This window comes from Balaenoptera physalus, assembly GCF_965194825.1.
Source record: "Balaenoptera physalus genome assembly, chromosome: 16".
Taxonomy (NCBI): domain Eukaryota; kingdom Metazoa; phylum Chordata; class Mammalia; order Artiodactyla; family Balaenopteridae; genus Balaenoptera; species Balaenoptera physalus.
In genome coordinates, this window is record NC_138898.1 from 4865431 (window position 1) to 4883123 (window position 17693).

A 17693-nucleotide genomic window follows, 5' to 3' on the forward strand; every position below is an offset into this window, starting at 1 on the left:
CCTGGCTAAAGGTTCAGGAGTCCTGCCCTGGGCCTGTGCTCGGCTCCAATGCTACCCTCTACTCCCCATCTCACCCAGGAAGCTCCCTCCTGGGAAGCCCTTTCTCTCCCAGTCTCCTCAGTGCATCCGAGTCTGGCTCAAGAACCCAGAGATGATTATGTCTTTCTTCCCACTGAATAAGCCTTCTGGGGCTGAGGGTCAAGTTGTACTCTTGGAGTCACAGCCTAATCATCCTAATCAGGACAACCAACTCAATGGCTAGACATTTTCAAATATGCTGAATCTGAAATATCCTTGAGATTCAAGTAACAGATACATAATTTTCAAGAAAGTTCAAGCTGAAATCGATAGAATGACTTCCTGAAGTATTACTGAGCTTAGACAAGTATCAGAATCCTAGTTTTAAAAACGTAAACTCTGATACAATGAATTCCTAGTAATATTTATATAACTTTATGGTTTAGCAAGCAGCCGCCAAAACAGTGACTGTGATGACGAAGGGGGAGTGAGCCAGGAAGCAAGATCACACAGTTACTGGGCCGGGGCTACTTACTCGGTATCTCCTTACGGGAAGTTTACCCCGTGCTGTCCTTAGTAAAGTGCTTTAGGCACAGAAGGTGCTCAATAAATGCTTATCACGTCAAGAACTTCTGGCAACTCACCATGATTAAATCAAGATGTGCACCATGATTTCTCACTTTAGGAAAGATCTAAGCATTCAAAAAGCCTTATTTATTGTGAAGATTAAATGATACGATGTATGTGAAAGCACTTTGCAAATTGTAAAGTACTATCCCTATACAAAATATTATTACTATTGTTATTATTGTTATTTAAAGGCAGCTGCAGGAAATGTTTTAGTTTAGACTCTACAATTAGTCCTAAGAGCTTGCAACTCAACTCTCCATCAATTATGGCTGTGGTGTTAGATGTAAGAGTGACAACAGACACCTGGTAGAGGCCTGTTAACAGAGCCAGTGCACCCAACACATCCGTTTTGGCTGCTCAAAGAACAAGAGAAGAAATATGCTTTAAGTAGAGAAAAAGCTGAGAAAGATATATACAACAATTAAAAGGAAATGTTTTGGGCTTCCCTGGTGGCGCAGTGGTTGAGAATCTGCCTGCCAATGCAGGGGACACGGGTTCGAGCTCTGGTCTGGGAAGATCCCACATGCCGCGGAGCAACTGGGCCCGTGAGCCACAATTACTGAGCCTGCGCGTCTGGAGCCTGTGCTCCGCAACAAGAGAGGCCACGATAGTGAGAGGCCCGCGCGCACCGCGATGAAGAGTGGCCCCCGCTTGCCACAACTAGAGAAAGCCCTCGCACAGAAACAAAGACCCAACACAGCCATAAATAAAAAAAAAAAAAAAAAAAAAGGAAATGTTTCATTATTAGATAAGAATTCACTGAAATCCAACCAACCTGCCAACCATTTCCCTTGTAATGAAAGCACAGATTCATTACTCAGACAGGAGGAAAAAACACAAAATGGCAGCTGCAATGTAATATAGGGATCTAAAAGGATTAAACCCAACTTCCTGTCTGCGACCCTAGGCCATCCTTCCACCTCTCCCCCATGGTCGCTCTCAAGACAACTCCTTCCCATCTGCACTGAGGTCTTGTCATGTCCAAAGCTCTCTACTTAGGTCTCCTTGGGTCTCCACATCTGTTGGCCTCTTGTCCTTTTATCGCCAGCATCACTTGCCATACTGTGCCAGTTCTCTAGGATTCCTGCCTGTCCTTCTGTCTCAACCACCTGGAAAAGCCTCTCTCCCTGCTTCCTCTGCACAGAGGGGGGGTGGCTGCCTTGCTGGAAGAAAGTCACAAAGCTGTGAGGACCGGTGTGAAGACTATCCCACTTCAGCTGAACCCACCCAGGCCTCTCTTACCACACAGCAACGATCCCACACTCCTACGACTTTTTTCCAGCTCCCAACCACTGCCCGAGACCCCTCTTTCCCGGGCAACAGCTTGTTTCGGCCTTCTCAGAGAAGACAGAGGTTATAAGCCCCAAGTTTCCCCACATGTTCCCCCATCAACCCTCCCAACTTGAGAATAAACACATTTCCATTCACACCAGCTATGATTTCCACTTTTCTGACTCTGCTGAGTCAGAGATGTCTTGTCTTTGATTCACCCGCCATCGCTGCTCTGATATGATCCCAGCACACCCTGCCTGGCCCACTGCAGTCATCGAACTGGTCTCCTCCTCCCAGACTCAAATCCTCCCAATTGTTCTGTTTCTACCTTCATGCTGACTGTTCCTTTTCCTTGAATGCTTTCCTCCCTGGCCAAATGCTCCTCAGGCTTTAGGTCTTAGCTCAGCTGCCAACAATCACAAAAACTGGTGTGGTCCCCCCAAGCCAGGCAGCTCTGCACCCCAACTTCACCCTGCAAACACACACACATCATCCCATTTTGTCTTCAGGGCATCTGCTACAAGGTCTGTATAATATCTGCCTGGCTATTTATCTATTTTTAAATCTACCTGTTCAATGCCTAACTCACCCGTGAGAAATGTAAGCGCCACGAAGGTAGGGACCTTGTTGGACGTCTTTCTCTGTGATAGGCGTATCTTCCTCACCTCCCTCCTTGCTATCCTGGAATTCTGACAAAGCATTTACCATGTTGCCATAAGCCACTTCGCCTTCCATGACACCCACAGCTCCAGGGAGTCTCGGCCAAGCACTCCCCAAAGCGTAAAGTGAGAAGTGCTTCTGGAACACAGAGAGAGCTGAGATCAGAGGAGCCTTGGGGGCTCCTGAGCCAAGTGCGTGGCCTCTGGGGGTGGGGGTGGGTGCCACCAGCAGGGCTGACCACGTCCAGGGAAGTCCTCACGACCTGCTCCTGCTTGGCCGCCAGCTCTCACCTCCAGGCCAGCCAACAGGCACCTGGCGACAGCCAGGCGTCTCGAGCAGTGACCGACTTCCGCGTCCCTCCATCGCCCAGACTTCCAGAGCCATGCTAAGGAAGAGGCTGTGGCACTCCCGGCTGAAGCACGAGTGTCTCCCCAGCCGCCGGGTCCCAGCTCAGGTGGCTGTGGCGTGACCACCACGCCTCCCTGTCCTCTCCTTCCCGAGCCCCGTGACGCCTCTTCACTGCAACAGGCATCTCTGTTGATCTTTGAGAACCTGAGATCTTGGCCTGTCACACCTCTAAGGACATTTCCTCCCCTTTGGCATTTGCATTTGGTGAGTCTACACAGTGACGACACCCTGACTCGGGCCAAACACGGCAGGGGGTAATGCCCACTGTCTCTCCCGAAGGTCCCTGCGCGCTGGCCGGCCCCGGGCAGAAGGCCTCCCACACGGCTCGCCGGAGTGAATCCTGTCCCACAGCTTTAGGCTTTCATCCGTGGGGGACAGCGCTTTTCTAAATCTGACCGCCTTCAGCTCAGCTCCACAATCTAGACACTTCATCCCCATCTCACACATGACGCGGTGAAGACGGGGCTTATTTCCACTCCACTCCCAAAACAGTCCCCAATTCCAAGCTCTCAATCAGAACATGGTGTCTGCCTTCCACGGAACAGACACTGGTCTGCAACTCTTTGTCCTTTGTTAATTCCATCCACTCTGAGAGAGCTGTCTGGTCCTTCATTTTACATTTAATCTACATTTGAACCTCAATCCCTGAAATAAATTCATAAATTGGACCCTACTCTTCGAGCGGGACCACTACAGTTTCTCCCTCCCACCATCACTCCAACTCCAGGACCACTCCTTTAACGTTCAAGTTAAATGATGTGGACGGTATGATAACTTCAATAGCTTGCTTTTTGAAAAACAGGCAATGGCTTCCTGCCATCCAAATGATATTTTTATTTTCCAGCAAGCCATTTACTTGTCTGATAACCTTATTCTTCACTGCTAAACCATCTCTCCTCACTCTGCCTAGGCAGATCTTATTACCTCTTTAATCTAAGATCCCTACTAGCATTATTTCCTAAAGCTAGAATGCCTTTCATATACTTCTCCATTTTTCATGACATTCTAAAAATATGACTTTCATGGGCACCAAGTAGTCAGGATCTTTGGTAGGAGCACGTGTTCCCAATGAAAGTACTTGCTACAAGGTGTTTTAAAAACGCCTTTCCTCTAACTGCAGTAGACTTGTTCAGCTCTCAGGACATACGTGTGCCCTGCATCACACTCCAGCACCTCCAAGCCCTTTCCTTGGAATGACACACGGATGCTGTCATCCCCATAATGGTAAGTGGTGCCTTGTAAGGAAGGCTTTGAGTATCCAGAACCTCAGCTCCTTATGTAGGTTCCACAGTCATGCGCATCTTTAAACTCTACCATCTCTCAGAGATCTAAGGCCTGACGTGCCATTTTGTACCACTCTGCACAGGGCTGTTGTCTAGGCAGCCCTGCCCACCTGAACCACAGCGGTGGGTGCACACGAGATGGCTAGGCCACAGGTTCACGGTCACCCTAAACAAATTCTCTAGTACTTTCTACATTTTTGTCATTCTAAAAACTTTTGCAAAAATATTTAAAATCAAGGAAAACATTACTTTAAACCTAAAGACAATCAGATTTAATAACAAAGAGTGTAGCCTAAGTTTCCTAAGTTTGTCAAGAATAACTTACACAACAGAAAAACCTTTCACAACAAAAACAATAAAATCAACAACAACAGGGATGGAGCTAGCTGCCCTGAGTGGTCAGGTGCTCTTCTCGTCCTTCACGCGTGTGACCCCATTTAGTCCTTGCTGTTAGCCTCTGGGTTGGGTTCGATCCGTCAGCACCATTTTGCAGACAGGGCATGGAGGGGCGGGGCAAGTGAGTGGCACAGCTGGGAACCTCAACAGGTGGCCGGGCCCTGAGCCTGGCCTGGGAACCGCAGCACCGCAGGGCCGTCGTGCGCTGGGCGGTCGACTCCCTCAAACACATGCCTTCTTCTGTCTGGCAGGAAGTCTGGGCAGGCAGGATGGCTGCAACCCCACCCCTGCCCCCCGGAGGCTCAGAGGGAGAGGACTGGTCAGATGACGGAAAATTATAAGGCAGATACTCAACGAGATGCTGAAGGATGGACAGAGAGTTGTGGGAGCACAGAGGTAAAGCCACATCTTGAGTTCCCAGGAGAAGGGTGACTCCAGGTGTGGGAGGATGTCCACACCCCAACCCTAGAACCTGTGAATATGTTACTTTCCATGGCAAAAGGGGCCTTACAGACGCGATTTGGTTAAGAATCTTGCGACGGGGTGAGGGTGCTGGATTATCCAGATGGGCCCAATGTAATCACAAGGGTCCTTAGAAGGAGACGAGGAGAAGCTGGAGCCAGAGAAGGTGATGTAAGATGCAAGTGGAGACCAGGATAATGTGCCCTGAAGATGGGTGAAAGGCATCTTCCGGGGTTCCGCTCCCTTCCCCTGTGTTGTGAGGCGTTCTCCTGCATGGGAGCTTGTTCTCCAGAAGGTGCTGGGCTCGAAGTGGCCAAGGCCCCAGCCCACTGGCCTGGTTTCCCAGGGTCCTCACGTGGGGGAGGAGAGCCATGCCCTGCTTCCTTTCCCATCCTTCTGGACTTGCTACTATTTTGCGTTCTTAACACCTGCCAATAAAGACTGTCTACACTGAAAAAGAAAGTACCCGAGACAGCAGCGGTGCCAGGTATGGGAGGCTGGAAGAAAGGCAGCCCCGAGAAGCTGCAAAAGGCAAGGAAGCCAATTCCCTCCTCAGAGCCTCTGGGGGGAACCAGCTCTGCCAATACCTTGACTTTAAGCCAGTGCTACTGATTTCAGACTTCTGACTTCCAGAACTATAAGACAATAAACTTGCGCTCTTGCAAGTGACATTTACTATATTTTGTTACGGCAGCAATAGGAAACTAATACACTAGGGAGGACTTCATGAGAAGAGTTGAAGTTGGAGCTGAACCCCGCTGAACCCTCCTTCAGGAGAGAGTTTGCCCAGCAACAGGACCTAAGGTGGGGGGATCACATTCTATAAACAGAAACAGCAGGAACAAAAGCACAGAATGGTGAACATGCAAGACGAATCCAAGTGGTTCTGCAGAGTGAGCCTGGGTGGGGTGGGGTGGGGTGGCCAGCGCATTCAGGTAACCACAGAAAAGGCTCCAGGCAGGGCGGGGACGGACAGGCGGTGAAGGTCAACGAGACGCTGCATCTTCACACGGATGAGTGTCTGCTCTGCGTGAGGCCCTGTTTCCTGTACGTCAGCATCTCCCGAAGGCCAGGGCCTGACTGTCACCATTTCTGCCATATCCATGTTCCATCTGTATTACTTACTACTGAATATTGTAAAAAATCATTCTATTTTTTTTAACTTAAACGTCTCTGAGCAATAATATTGGTAAAATTAAAATCCCACAGGATTCATGGACTAGTTTATTTTTTCTAACAGACAATAAAATACTTAACAATATAAATTTAAAACGTCCACCTGTGCAGCATGTGAAGTCATTTGGAGGATGAAGTTTTGGGCAGGACGGCTGCAAGTGGGAGGAGGCCCTGAGGGCGAGGAAGGCAGAGTGTTACCAGACCTGTTTGAAAGCTGAATTCTGGAAGCAACAGGCCTTTGAGGTCCTTCTGCCAGATACCAAGCCCTTAATAACCCATGGATAGGTGAGATGGATGTCTATTTTTAAGGACCTTACAGGGCAGAAGTGGAAATGGATTTCTAGGCAAAACCTGGGGAATACTAAGCACCGTGAGAGCTTGGACCAGATGGAGGGAACGGGACGCAAAAGGGAAACAGGGAAGGAAACGAGCTAGGAGGCCCTGAAACGATCCTGGAGAAAGACGGGGTAGGCTTGATGGGTAGGAAGGGACACTTTGAGGCTGATACCCCAAAGCCACAGGGTATGGACTGGTGAGAGGGATAGTTCTAAGAAGTCTGAAGCAGGCTTCTGTCAGCTCAGGCAACTATGTGTGTGATGAGCTATTTCAGTCATTTCCAAATTGTTACTATATCATTAATTTTTGGAATAGGTAATACACTCACAGGCTTCACTACCCAGGATGTACAGAACAGGTATACTGGACTGAAACGTCTCCCTCGCACCCCTCTCTCCCAGCCATTCAATTCCTCTCTCTGGAAACTATCTCATCCATTTCCTAGGCTTCCTTTCAGATATACCTGCGGTTTATACAAGCACATGTGTATACAGTTTCCCCTGCATCTTCTTTTATTTATTAACCCAGATGGTAGAATATAGTATGTATCTTTGATTTTTTTCACTCTACACTACACCTAGGAGGTCATTCAATATAAGTATATAAAGTTTTCTCAAGCTGGCCTTTTCCCCTTCATCATATTATATCAAGTGATTACGCTATAAATAATATAATCAGCCCCCTGCTAATCCACAACGCTGCAATGACTAACCCTGTATAGTTACTAACTTTGTTGTTTGGAACTTCTGTGAGTTTATCTGAAGGATAAAGTCCTAGAAGTAGAATTTCTGGGCAAGGATCTGAGACAACAGCATTCTCACTAAGAGTGCAGGCTTTTCAGCCAGACTACCCAGCTCTGTTTATTAGTTTTGCCACCAACTGGGCAAGTCAATTAACCTCTCTTTGCCTCAGTTCTCCCATTTGAAAACTAGGAATACCTTCAGTACCTGTAACACAGGGCTTTGTAACTACTGCCCCAAACAAGATAAAGAACATTTCTATAACCCCCAAAGTTTCCTTAGTTAAGGAAACTTTGCCCATTTCTAGTTAAGTCTTGTACCTACCCCAGACAAAACTTTTTGACTCCTACTTCATACATTAGTTTTGATTGTCCTTGGATTTCATATATACTCTTGTGTCTAGCATCTTTCATTTAATCATGTTTTTGAAAGGAATCTATATTATTTGATAGCTAGTTCTTCTTTTATTGCTGTATGGTAGTCCATTGTATGAATATATCAGACTTTGCCCATCATTATGTCGAGGGATATTTGGGTTGTTTCAAGCTTTTGGCTATTATGAATAAGGCATTTTTTTTTTACAAGTCTTTCTCTAAACATATATTTTAATTTCTCTTGGGTGAATACGTAAGGGTAGAAGTGCTGAGCCCTAAGTTAGGTGTACGTTTAACTTGATACGAAAACAGAGCACAGTCCTCCAAAGCGGTCACACTACTTCCTACTCCCCTCGGAAACGTACCCCGTTCCAGCTGCTCCACATTCTCGCCGGCCTTTTGGCTGTTACGCTTTATGTCAGCCATGCCTTATGACAAGGCGTGGATGTCCACTCTCACCACTTGTTTCCGACACTGTACTGGAGGATTGAGTCAATACGATAAGAAAAAAAAAAAGCACCAAGACTGTAAAAACAGTAAAACTGTCACAGAGACCGTATTTATAGACATCAATATAGTGTATGTAGAAATGCACAATGCCCTGTGGAGTCTATAAAATATGTGAATGCTAGAAATAAGAAAACTGACATTCAATGTAATTATTTACATGACTGGTTTTAAGTTTCTCATTTTGGCATTTGTTTGTTGTTTCTCCGCTCCTCCTTTTCTGCCTTCTTTTGGATAAATCACACTTTTTTCTGTATTCTATTTTTTCTCTTGTACTGACTTTTTAGCGATACCACTTTGTGTGTGCCTATTTTTTCCAATGTTTCTCTAGAGATTACAATATGAATCTTTAAATTTCGGTCTATTTCCACATAATATGGTGCTACTTCATGAACAATGGAAGATACACAACAATCTAATTTCATGTATTCCTCCCACCCATTGTGCTCGTTGCCTTATATTTAGCTTCTTCAAACGTTATAAACACAGTAATACAATTGTTATTTTTGTTTTAAAAGCCAACAGTCTTAGAATTTCATTTAGTATCTTTCATGATATGGGTCTGCTGTAGGCAAATTCTCTCAGTTTTTGTCTGCGAATATCTTTAATTCACCTTCATTTTGAAGAAAATTTTTGCTGGATATAGAATTCATGCTTGACAGGTCCCTGCCCCACCTTTATTTACTGTGTTGAAGATGCCATGTCATTATCTTCTGACCTCCAGTGTTTGTTTAGAAGTCGGTGACAATTCTTATCACTGTTCTTCAGTATATAATGTGTTTTTTAATGCCCTTCTGACTGCTTTTAAGATCAACTCTTTTGTATTTATTCTGATTGGCGTTTAGAGATATTCTTGGATTTGTGTATTGATCACTTTCATCAGTTTTGGAACGTTCTTGTCCTTAATGTCTTGAATTATATTTTTGTGCCATTCTTTTTCTCCTTTCTTTCTGGGATGCCAATGATGTGTATGTGAGTGTGGCATAATAAGAAATATGTATTTGGTCTTTGTTCCCAGGTCCTGACACAGGGCTCTTAAATCTCTTGGAATATGCTGAGTGAGAGGAGTGTCTTTTGTTCAGATGAGGTGATCCTGGCAGGCCCCTAGATGGCTCCAGACTGTGGGGTGGGAGGGCGGGTTGCGAGAAAGACCAGATCTTGATAAGGGGGTTGGAACTTTCAGCCCTACCCTCCATCCTCTGGGGAGGGAGGAGGAGCTGGAGACTGAGTTAACCTCAATGGCCAATGATTTAGTCAGTCATGCCTAGCAATCGAGCCTCCATAAAAAGTCCTTAACAATGGGGTTTGAAGAGTTTCTGGATTGGTAGCATACTCCCAACTCCACAGGACAGAAGCTCCTGTGCTTGGGACCCTTCCAGCACTACAGACCTCTTTGTCTCACTCTTCATTTGTATCCTTTATAATAAACCAGTAAATGTAAGTAAACTGTGTTCCCGAGTTCTGTGAGCTTTTCTAGCAAATTATCAAACCTCAAAGGGGTGGAGGGGTATGTGTTTTGGGGGGGAAGTCTCAACTTTGTAGCCACGTCAGACAGAAGTATGGGTGCCCTGGGCACGTGACACTGGTGACTGGCACCGGGAGAGCCAGCAGTCTCGTGGGACTGAGCTGTGAACCTGTGGAGTCTGACACAACTCTGGGGAGGTAGTGCCAGAAACGAACTGAACTGAAGGATGTCCAGTGGTTGTCTGGAGAGTTGGAGAGTTGATTGTTGGTGTGGAAAAAACCCAGACATTTGGTGGAAGAGGTGTCATGAGTAAAAACAGTTACAGTGAAACTGCCTTGATATTGTCCTACAGATTTCAGACGTCCTTTTGCTGTTAACTCTTTTCTTCCCCTTGTGGTTCAGTCTACTGACCCGACTTTAAATACAAATTGTATTAGATCAGCTTAATGGCTGACTGGCCACAGCAGAGGAAGGATCAGCAAACATGATCAAGATTCTGAGGCGTTCTCCTGGCCTTCCAGTTCCCCGCCTGGATCCCTGTGCCCTGGCTGCTGCCACCCTATGTCCAGTGAAGGTGGGGACTCCCTCACAGATGTTCCTCTGGGCTCACCAGCTGCCTCAAGTCTCCGCAGTTGACAGCCTGAGGGCCCCGTCTACGGCCGCTTCTCCCTGTCCCTGTCTCTGCAGGGAAGGAGAGCAGCCATGGATCACTTCTCTCTTGTGAGTGGCTTGTCACTTTCTGAAGTTTAGTTCATTTAGGTTTCTTTGTGAGCTCAGATGTCTAATGGGCTTTTAAAAATTTATCTTGCTGGTTTTGTTTCTTTCTTGGATGAGAATTTTGTGACTTTTTATATCTGGATTGTAAGCACACACGGTTGTTTTACGGATTAAGTTATCATATTTAAAGTATAAAATATGAGCAACATTATCACTACAACTTGGAGCTTGGAGTGGTTGTATCAATTCACATTCAGTGGTGGACACGCTGACAAGGAGGATGAGGTCTTTGGGATGAAAGGTAGAGAGAGGAGTTCAGAAGCAGATATGTGGTGTCCCAGGTGTGTCTGCAGTGACACAGCAGTCATCTGCATTCGCTGGAGAAAGGTGGCCCTCAAGGCTGTGAGTGTGAATGAAATCACCTGGGAAGACCCAGGGCCATGGCAGAAATCTTCCCTGCTTCCACATTTTAGGGGTGGACACCAAGGCCAAGAAACAGAAAAAGGAGGACTATCCCAAGAGGTAGGAAGGAGGAGAATCAGAACTGTATCCCAGGGACTTCCCTGGTGGCGTGGTGGTTAAGAATCCGCCTGCCAATGCAGGGGACACGGGTTCGAGCCCTGGTCCAGGAAGATCCCACATGCCGTGGAGCAACTAAGCCCGTGTGCCACAACTACTGAGCCTGCGCTCTACAGCCCACGAGCCCCAACTACTGAGCCCTTGTGCCCCAACTACTGAAGCCCGCGCGCCTAGAGTCCATGCTCCACAACAGGAGAAGCCACTGCAATGAGAAACCTGCACACCGCAACGAAGAGTAGCCCCCGCTCGCCACAACTAGAGAAAGCCCGTGCATAGCAACGAAGACCCAACGCAGCCAAAATAAATAAACAAACAAATAAACTGAACCCTGGCCTCAGAGCCTTTGCACTTTCAAAAAAAAAAAAAGAACTGTATCCCAGGTAACGAGAGGCTTTGCAGAAAAAAAAAAGGAATGCTAGGTACTTCTAGAGAGGAGAAATACAATAAAATGGATTATACTTGGCCATTCACCAGTTGATGTTAAACTCTGCAACAGTGGTTTCAGTGGAATAATAGGGCAGATGCCGATAAGAGGAGGGTCTTAAATGAATCAGAGATTGGTAAATAGAGATGATGACTGTATACAATTGTAAAAATCTTACAATTAAAGAACAATCTTTTTTTTTTTACTGAGCGCATGACTAAGGGCTAGGCACTAGGGATACATCTGTAGTCACTCTGGATAAGGTTCCTCTTCTCATAGAACTATGGAGTGGTGGGGTCAGACAGTAAGTAAATAAATAGATAAATGATAATAGATTTTAATATTTACTATGAAGATAACAAAACATTATGTGGTAATAGTGATTAGAGTGGTTATTTCAGCAAAGAAAAGAACACTAAAAGAAACAAACCAGCCAGATATTCTAGAACTTTAGAAAAATAATAACTGAAATAAAGAATAAAGATAGGTTTAATATTAGATTAGAATTAGTTGAAAAATTTTAAAAGATTAAAAACTGGATGAAGGGCTAGGAGAAAATACTTAGTTTAAGGCATGGAGGAAAAAAATTAATGGAAAATGTAGAAAAGAGTGTAAAAGCCACACACACAAATTCTAAACTATATGTAATAGTAGTCTGAGAATGTGAAGAGAGAAAATGGAGCAAAAGCAATATTGAAGAGATAATGGTTGAGAATTTTCCAACCTGAAAGACATCAAACCACAGGTTCAAGAAATACTATGAACTCAAGCAGCATAAATGCAACAAAAGTCTCACCTAGGCACATCAAGGTAAGACTGGTGAAACCCAAAGACGAAAAGAAAATCTCAAAGGCACTCAGAAGAAAAAATGATGCATTAATATTCAGAGAGCAACAAGACTGACACCTGACTTCAATAAAAACAGATGAAGTCATAAGAAAATGGGATACATATTTTCAAAGACCTAAGAGACAATAACTGAAAACCAAGAATTCTATATCCAATGAAAATAGACTTTAAAAAATGATTGTGACCTGCCAAAATAGCTTAAATTAAAAACAACTGTTGAAGATGTAGAACAAATGGACCTGTCATGTATTGCTGGTAGGACTGGAAAAGAGCATGCAACCACTTTGGAAAACAGCAAGTTCTTATAAACATGCCATAAAACCTACTGTGGCCGCCAGCACCTAAGATGGCCCTAAGGGTCCTTACTCCTGGTATTTATGTCCTGTGTCATCCCCTCCCACAGTGAATGGAGCGGACCCGTGTAACCAAGAGGATATTATGGAAATGAAGGTGAGGTCACAAAGACACTGTGGCTTCCATCCTGGGCTCCCATGTTGTGAGGACACTCAAGCAGCCCTATGGAGAGTCAGTATGGCAAGAGCCAGAATCGTCCAGCTAAGTTGCTCCTGAATTCCTGACCTACAAAAACTGTGAGACAATACGTGTTCATTGTTGTTTTAAGCTGCTAAGCTTTAGGGTAATCTGTTACACAATGGTAGATAGGAAACATGCCTTTGAACCAGAAATTCCATATTCAGGTATATACTCAAGAGTGACACGTGTACATATCTACACACAAAAACTGTATACACATATTCACAGCAGCTTTATTCATAATAGCTTGAAACTGGACTGCATTTAAATGCCCATCAATAGGAGACTAGATAAACAAATTGTGGTATATTCATACAATACAACACTACTCAGCAATAAAAAGGAACAAACTACTGATATGTGCAAAAACATGGATGAACCTCAAAAACAGTATTTTGAGCAGAGGAAGGCAGCATAAATGAGTAGATATAATAAGACTCCATTTATACGAAGTTTAAAAACACACATTTACTCTATTGTGATAGGTTAGGTTGATGGTGGTTAGGTTGATGAGGCAGGGGTGGGTATACCAGGAAGGGAGCTTTCTGGGGTAATGGAAATGTTCTATAGCTTGATGGCACTTAAACAAGTACAAGGCAAAAATGCACTGAACTACACATTTTATTGTATGTAAATAAAAGCTCTATTTAAAAAAGATGAAATTAAGACATTTTCAGACAAAAAAACCCCCCAGCACCAGAAGAGTACAGTAAAGGAGATATGAAACAGTATTCTTCAGAATGAAATAAATAATCCCAGATGGAACGTCAGAAATGCAGGCAGGAATGTAAAGCAACAGGAAGAGTAAACATGTGGAGAAAACTGACAGGAATGTTGACTGTATAACAATAATAAAGGTCCTATAAGGTCTAGAATTAAAATGCACTGTAAAAGCATAAAAGGCAGGAAACAGGGAAATTGGATTTGAGATCCTTGCATTGTGGGAATGTAGTGAAAGTAATTTATATTAGACTCAAGTAAGTCAAGGATGCGTAACGTAATTGCTAGAGGAACAATTAAAGAATGTATTTCCAAGGTAACAAAGGGGGAAATATGGCATTAAAAGCAAAACAAAACAAAATTCAACCCACAAGAGCACAGGACAGGGTAAATAAAGAGCAAAGTGTAAAATTGTAGTGTTTAAACATAAATACATCAGTAATTATATTAAAAGTAAAATAATTAAATATTCAAATTAAAAGTCAAAGTCAGGGAGCTCTGAGCCCAGGCACGGTGGCGGGAGCCCGCACTGGGAGAACCCTCACCAGCCTGTCAAGCAGAAAACCAGTGCCGCTGGCTGGAGGATGGGGTTTGGGGCTCCCAGTGTGGCTGGAAATGCAGACGGGATGCCCTGGGAAGGAAGATGCTGCAGAGGGAGCCTCAAGTCTATGCATCAAGTCCCCTCAGACCCACGGTGACTTTGAACCGCACATGCGCGGGGGAGACTCCAAGGACAGTGCCGATGGAAGGCTGAAAGAGCTGAGCAGGATTTCAGCTGCTGCCAACTGCAGGAGAAAGAGCTGGAAGTCTGAATCCTGCCGACTTACAGGGGCCCGGTGAGCACCCGGAGTGAAAAGCCAGGCAGGCCACCCTTCAGAAGTAAAGACTGTGTGCCAGGAATAAGGGTTTGCCGTGAGGCCGAAGGCAACAATCCAACAGCACCATCCTAACAGAGTGTAAAAGCACGTTTCCCCAAGTTCAAGGTGATTAGCCCACAGTTCAACTTTCTGCTAAAACAAAACTCAGCACTGCCCGGAAGATAAGAGAATAGAAAATCCCTACAACATACCTCTGCAGCATTCAGTATACAATAGTAATTAAAGAAAAGCTACTACATACGCAAAGACATGTGACCCAAGGTCAAGAGAAAAAAGAGTAAATAGCAACAGATCCTGAGCTGATCCAGATGTTGGCACTAGCAAACATGTGCTTTAAAAGCTATTAGAAATATAATCAGGACTTAAAGACAAAGAGTCATATTGAGTGAACAGATAAGCTTACAAAATATAAAAAACAAAGACTCTAGAATTAGACAGTATTTGAAGTGAAAAAAATATACTAGATGTGCTTAAAAGACAGAAGAAAGGATCAATCGAACTTAAAGACAGATCAACAGAAATAACATGATCCTTAAAGAGAAAAAGATGGAAACAAAGCAAAACAAAACCCAGGCCGCAGTCACCTGCGAGATAATATCCAACAGTTTAATACATGAGTAACTGGAATCCTATAGGTGGAGCAAGAGAATGGGGTAGACAAAATATTTAAAGAAATAATGGTTGAAAATGTCCCAAACAATCATATTTCTAATCCAAGCAACTCAGTTACCCCAGAGTATGTCAAGCACCTAGCACAAAACAGTAAACTGCTGAAAACAAAAGATAAAGAGACCCTAGATAACTAATAAGAACGTGCTGTATAGCACAGGGCTCTCTACTTAATACTCTGTAATGACCTATATGGGAAAAGAATCTAAAAAAGAGTGGGTATATGTATATGAATAATTGATTCACCTTGCTGTACAGCAGAAACGAATACAACATTGTAAAGCAATTATACTCCAATAAATATTAATTAGAAAAAAAAAAGATAAAGAGATCTTAAAGCAGCCAGATGATAAAAACATATGTTACCTACAGGGGAACAGTGCTATGGACGATGCCAGGCCGCTCAGCAGAAACCACGGAGGCCAGAATACAGTAGAATACTATATTCAAAATGCTGAAAGAAAACCATCTGTACATTACACCTCCAACTGTGTACCTCTGACATCTTCACTCATTTCACCCATGGGACGTACAGCTTGGTGACTATAGTTAATAATACTGTACTGTATATTTGAAAGTTGTTGAGTAAATCCTAAATGTTCTCATAGCAAGAAAAAAATTTTTCTAACTCTGTGTGGTGACCGGATGTTAACTACACTTATTGTGTAATCACTTCACAATATGGTCCCATATCAAATCATTACGCTGTACAAACAAAATACAAAAAGGGGGAAACCCCCCCCCAGAAATCCTTATCTAGCAAAAATATCCTTTAAAAGTGAGGATGTGATACAGACCTTTTCAGATAAACAAAAACTGAGGGAATCTGTCACTAGTAGCCCTGAGAATCCATGAGATGCTAAAACAGTTCTTTAGGTTGAAGGGAAATAACAACAGATGAAAACTCAATTCTACAGGAAAGAAGGAAGAGCAATGGAAATGGTAATATGGGTGTAAAATAAAAAGAAATGAGTTTTGCATTTCCTCTTTTATCCTACCCTGAATAATTACTCAATCTCAGAATCGCTTAAATTAGGTGGGCCAAGCAGGTAGGTACATGCGGCGGCGGTGGGGGGGGGTGGGGGGGTTGACCCAGGCTCACAGAGCCGGCGTGTAAGGTGAAGAGTGCGTCAACAGCTCAATGTTATACTGTTTTACACCAAGCAGCCAGCTGTCTTTTAATGACATTTGGGGGATAAAAGTTGGTTGTCTTTTAATGTCTTTATTTACAGTAAAATAGCCATCATTAAAAACAAACAAACAAACTTGAAACAGTCTCTAATTTAGAGAAAAGTTACAGGTACAGAAGTTATTTATCCTGAGCCATTTCAGAGTAAGTTGCCTCATTACCTCTGAACATTAGTGGACATTTCCTACAAACAAGACTATCTTCCTGCCTAAGCAGAATAAGATAATCAAAACTGTGAAATTAACACCGACACATTACTACCATCTATTCCTCAGAGCCTATTTGAGTTTTGGTAAACTCAAAAATCCCTTTTTGGTAAAACATCTGCTTCAAAACACATGCTGTATTTAACTGTCATGACTCTTTAGTATCCTTCAGTCTGGGTTAGCTTTTCAGTCTTTCCTTGACTTTTTAAACTTTGAGACTTTTGAAGATTATATACCCGTCATTTTGTAAAACGTTTCTCAATCCGAGTTTATCTGATGTCTACTCACAACATTATTACAGTAAGGATGATTAAACTTTTGAAATTCAATTAATGTAATTGTGGTAGTTACAAAATATGTTCATTTTTTGCCTTTTGATACTCCTTCCTTCAAGAGCGGAGCTTAATTCCGTACCCTGCGAGTCTGGGATGGGTTTAGTAACTCCCTGCTAAGGGGTCATAAAAATACTACAGATTCTTCCTTGCTCCCCCTTGGGTCATTTGCCCTGGGGAAAGTTAGCTGTCCTCTTGTGAGGACACTCACGCAGCCCCATGGAGAGGCCCACATGGTGAAGATCTGAGGAACTGAGGCCTCCAGTCAACAACCATGTGAGTGTGCCATCTTGGAAGCAGATCCTTCAACCCCAGCCAAGCGTTCAAATGACTGCAGCCCTGACTTGACTGGGACATCTTTTTTTTTTTTTTAATAGTTTGGCAATTTCGTTAAATTTATTTATTTATTTTTATACTTTTTTATTTTTGGCTGTGTTGGGTCTTCGTTTCTGTGTGAGGGCTTTCTTTAGTTGCGGCAAGCGGGGGCCACTCTTCATCACGGTGTGCGGGCCTCTCACTATCACGGCCTCTCTTGTTGCGGAGCATAGGCTCCAGACACGCAGGCTCAGTAGTTGCAGCTCACGGGCCTAATTGCTCTGCGGCATGTGGGATCTTCCCAGACCAGGGCTCGAACCCGTGTCCCCTGCATTGGCAGGCAGATTCTCAACCACTGTGCCACCAGGGAAGCCCCTTGACTGGGACATCTTGACTGCAACACCACAGAAGACTGAGCCAGAACCATATCAGCTAAGCCACTCTGATTTCTGATCCACAGAAAATGTGGATAATGAATGTTTGTTGTTTCAAGCTGCTAAGTACTGGGATAATTTGTTACTTAGCAATTGATAATGAATACAGTTATCCATCAC

General features: G+C 43.9%; 1 protein-coding gene across 1 annotated transcript in view; it reads right to left on the bottom strand.

The window, feature by feature from the left end:
- Positions 1 to 17693, bottom strand: part of RAB22A (RAB22A, member RAS oncogene family) — a 52767-nt gene that overhangs the window by 22031 nt on the left and 13043 nt on the right. The gene's annotated exons all lie outside the window — the stretch shown is intronic.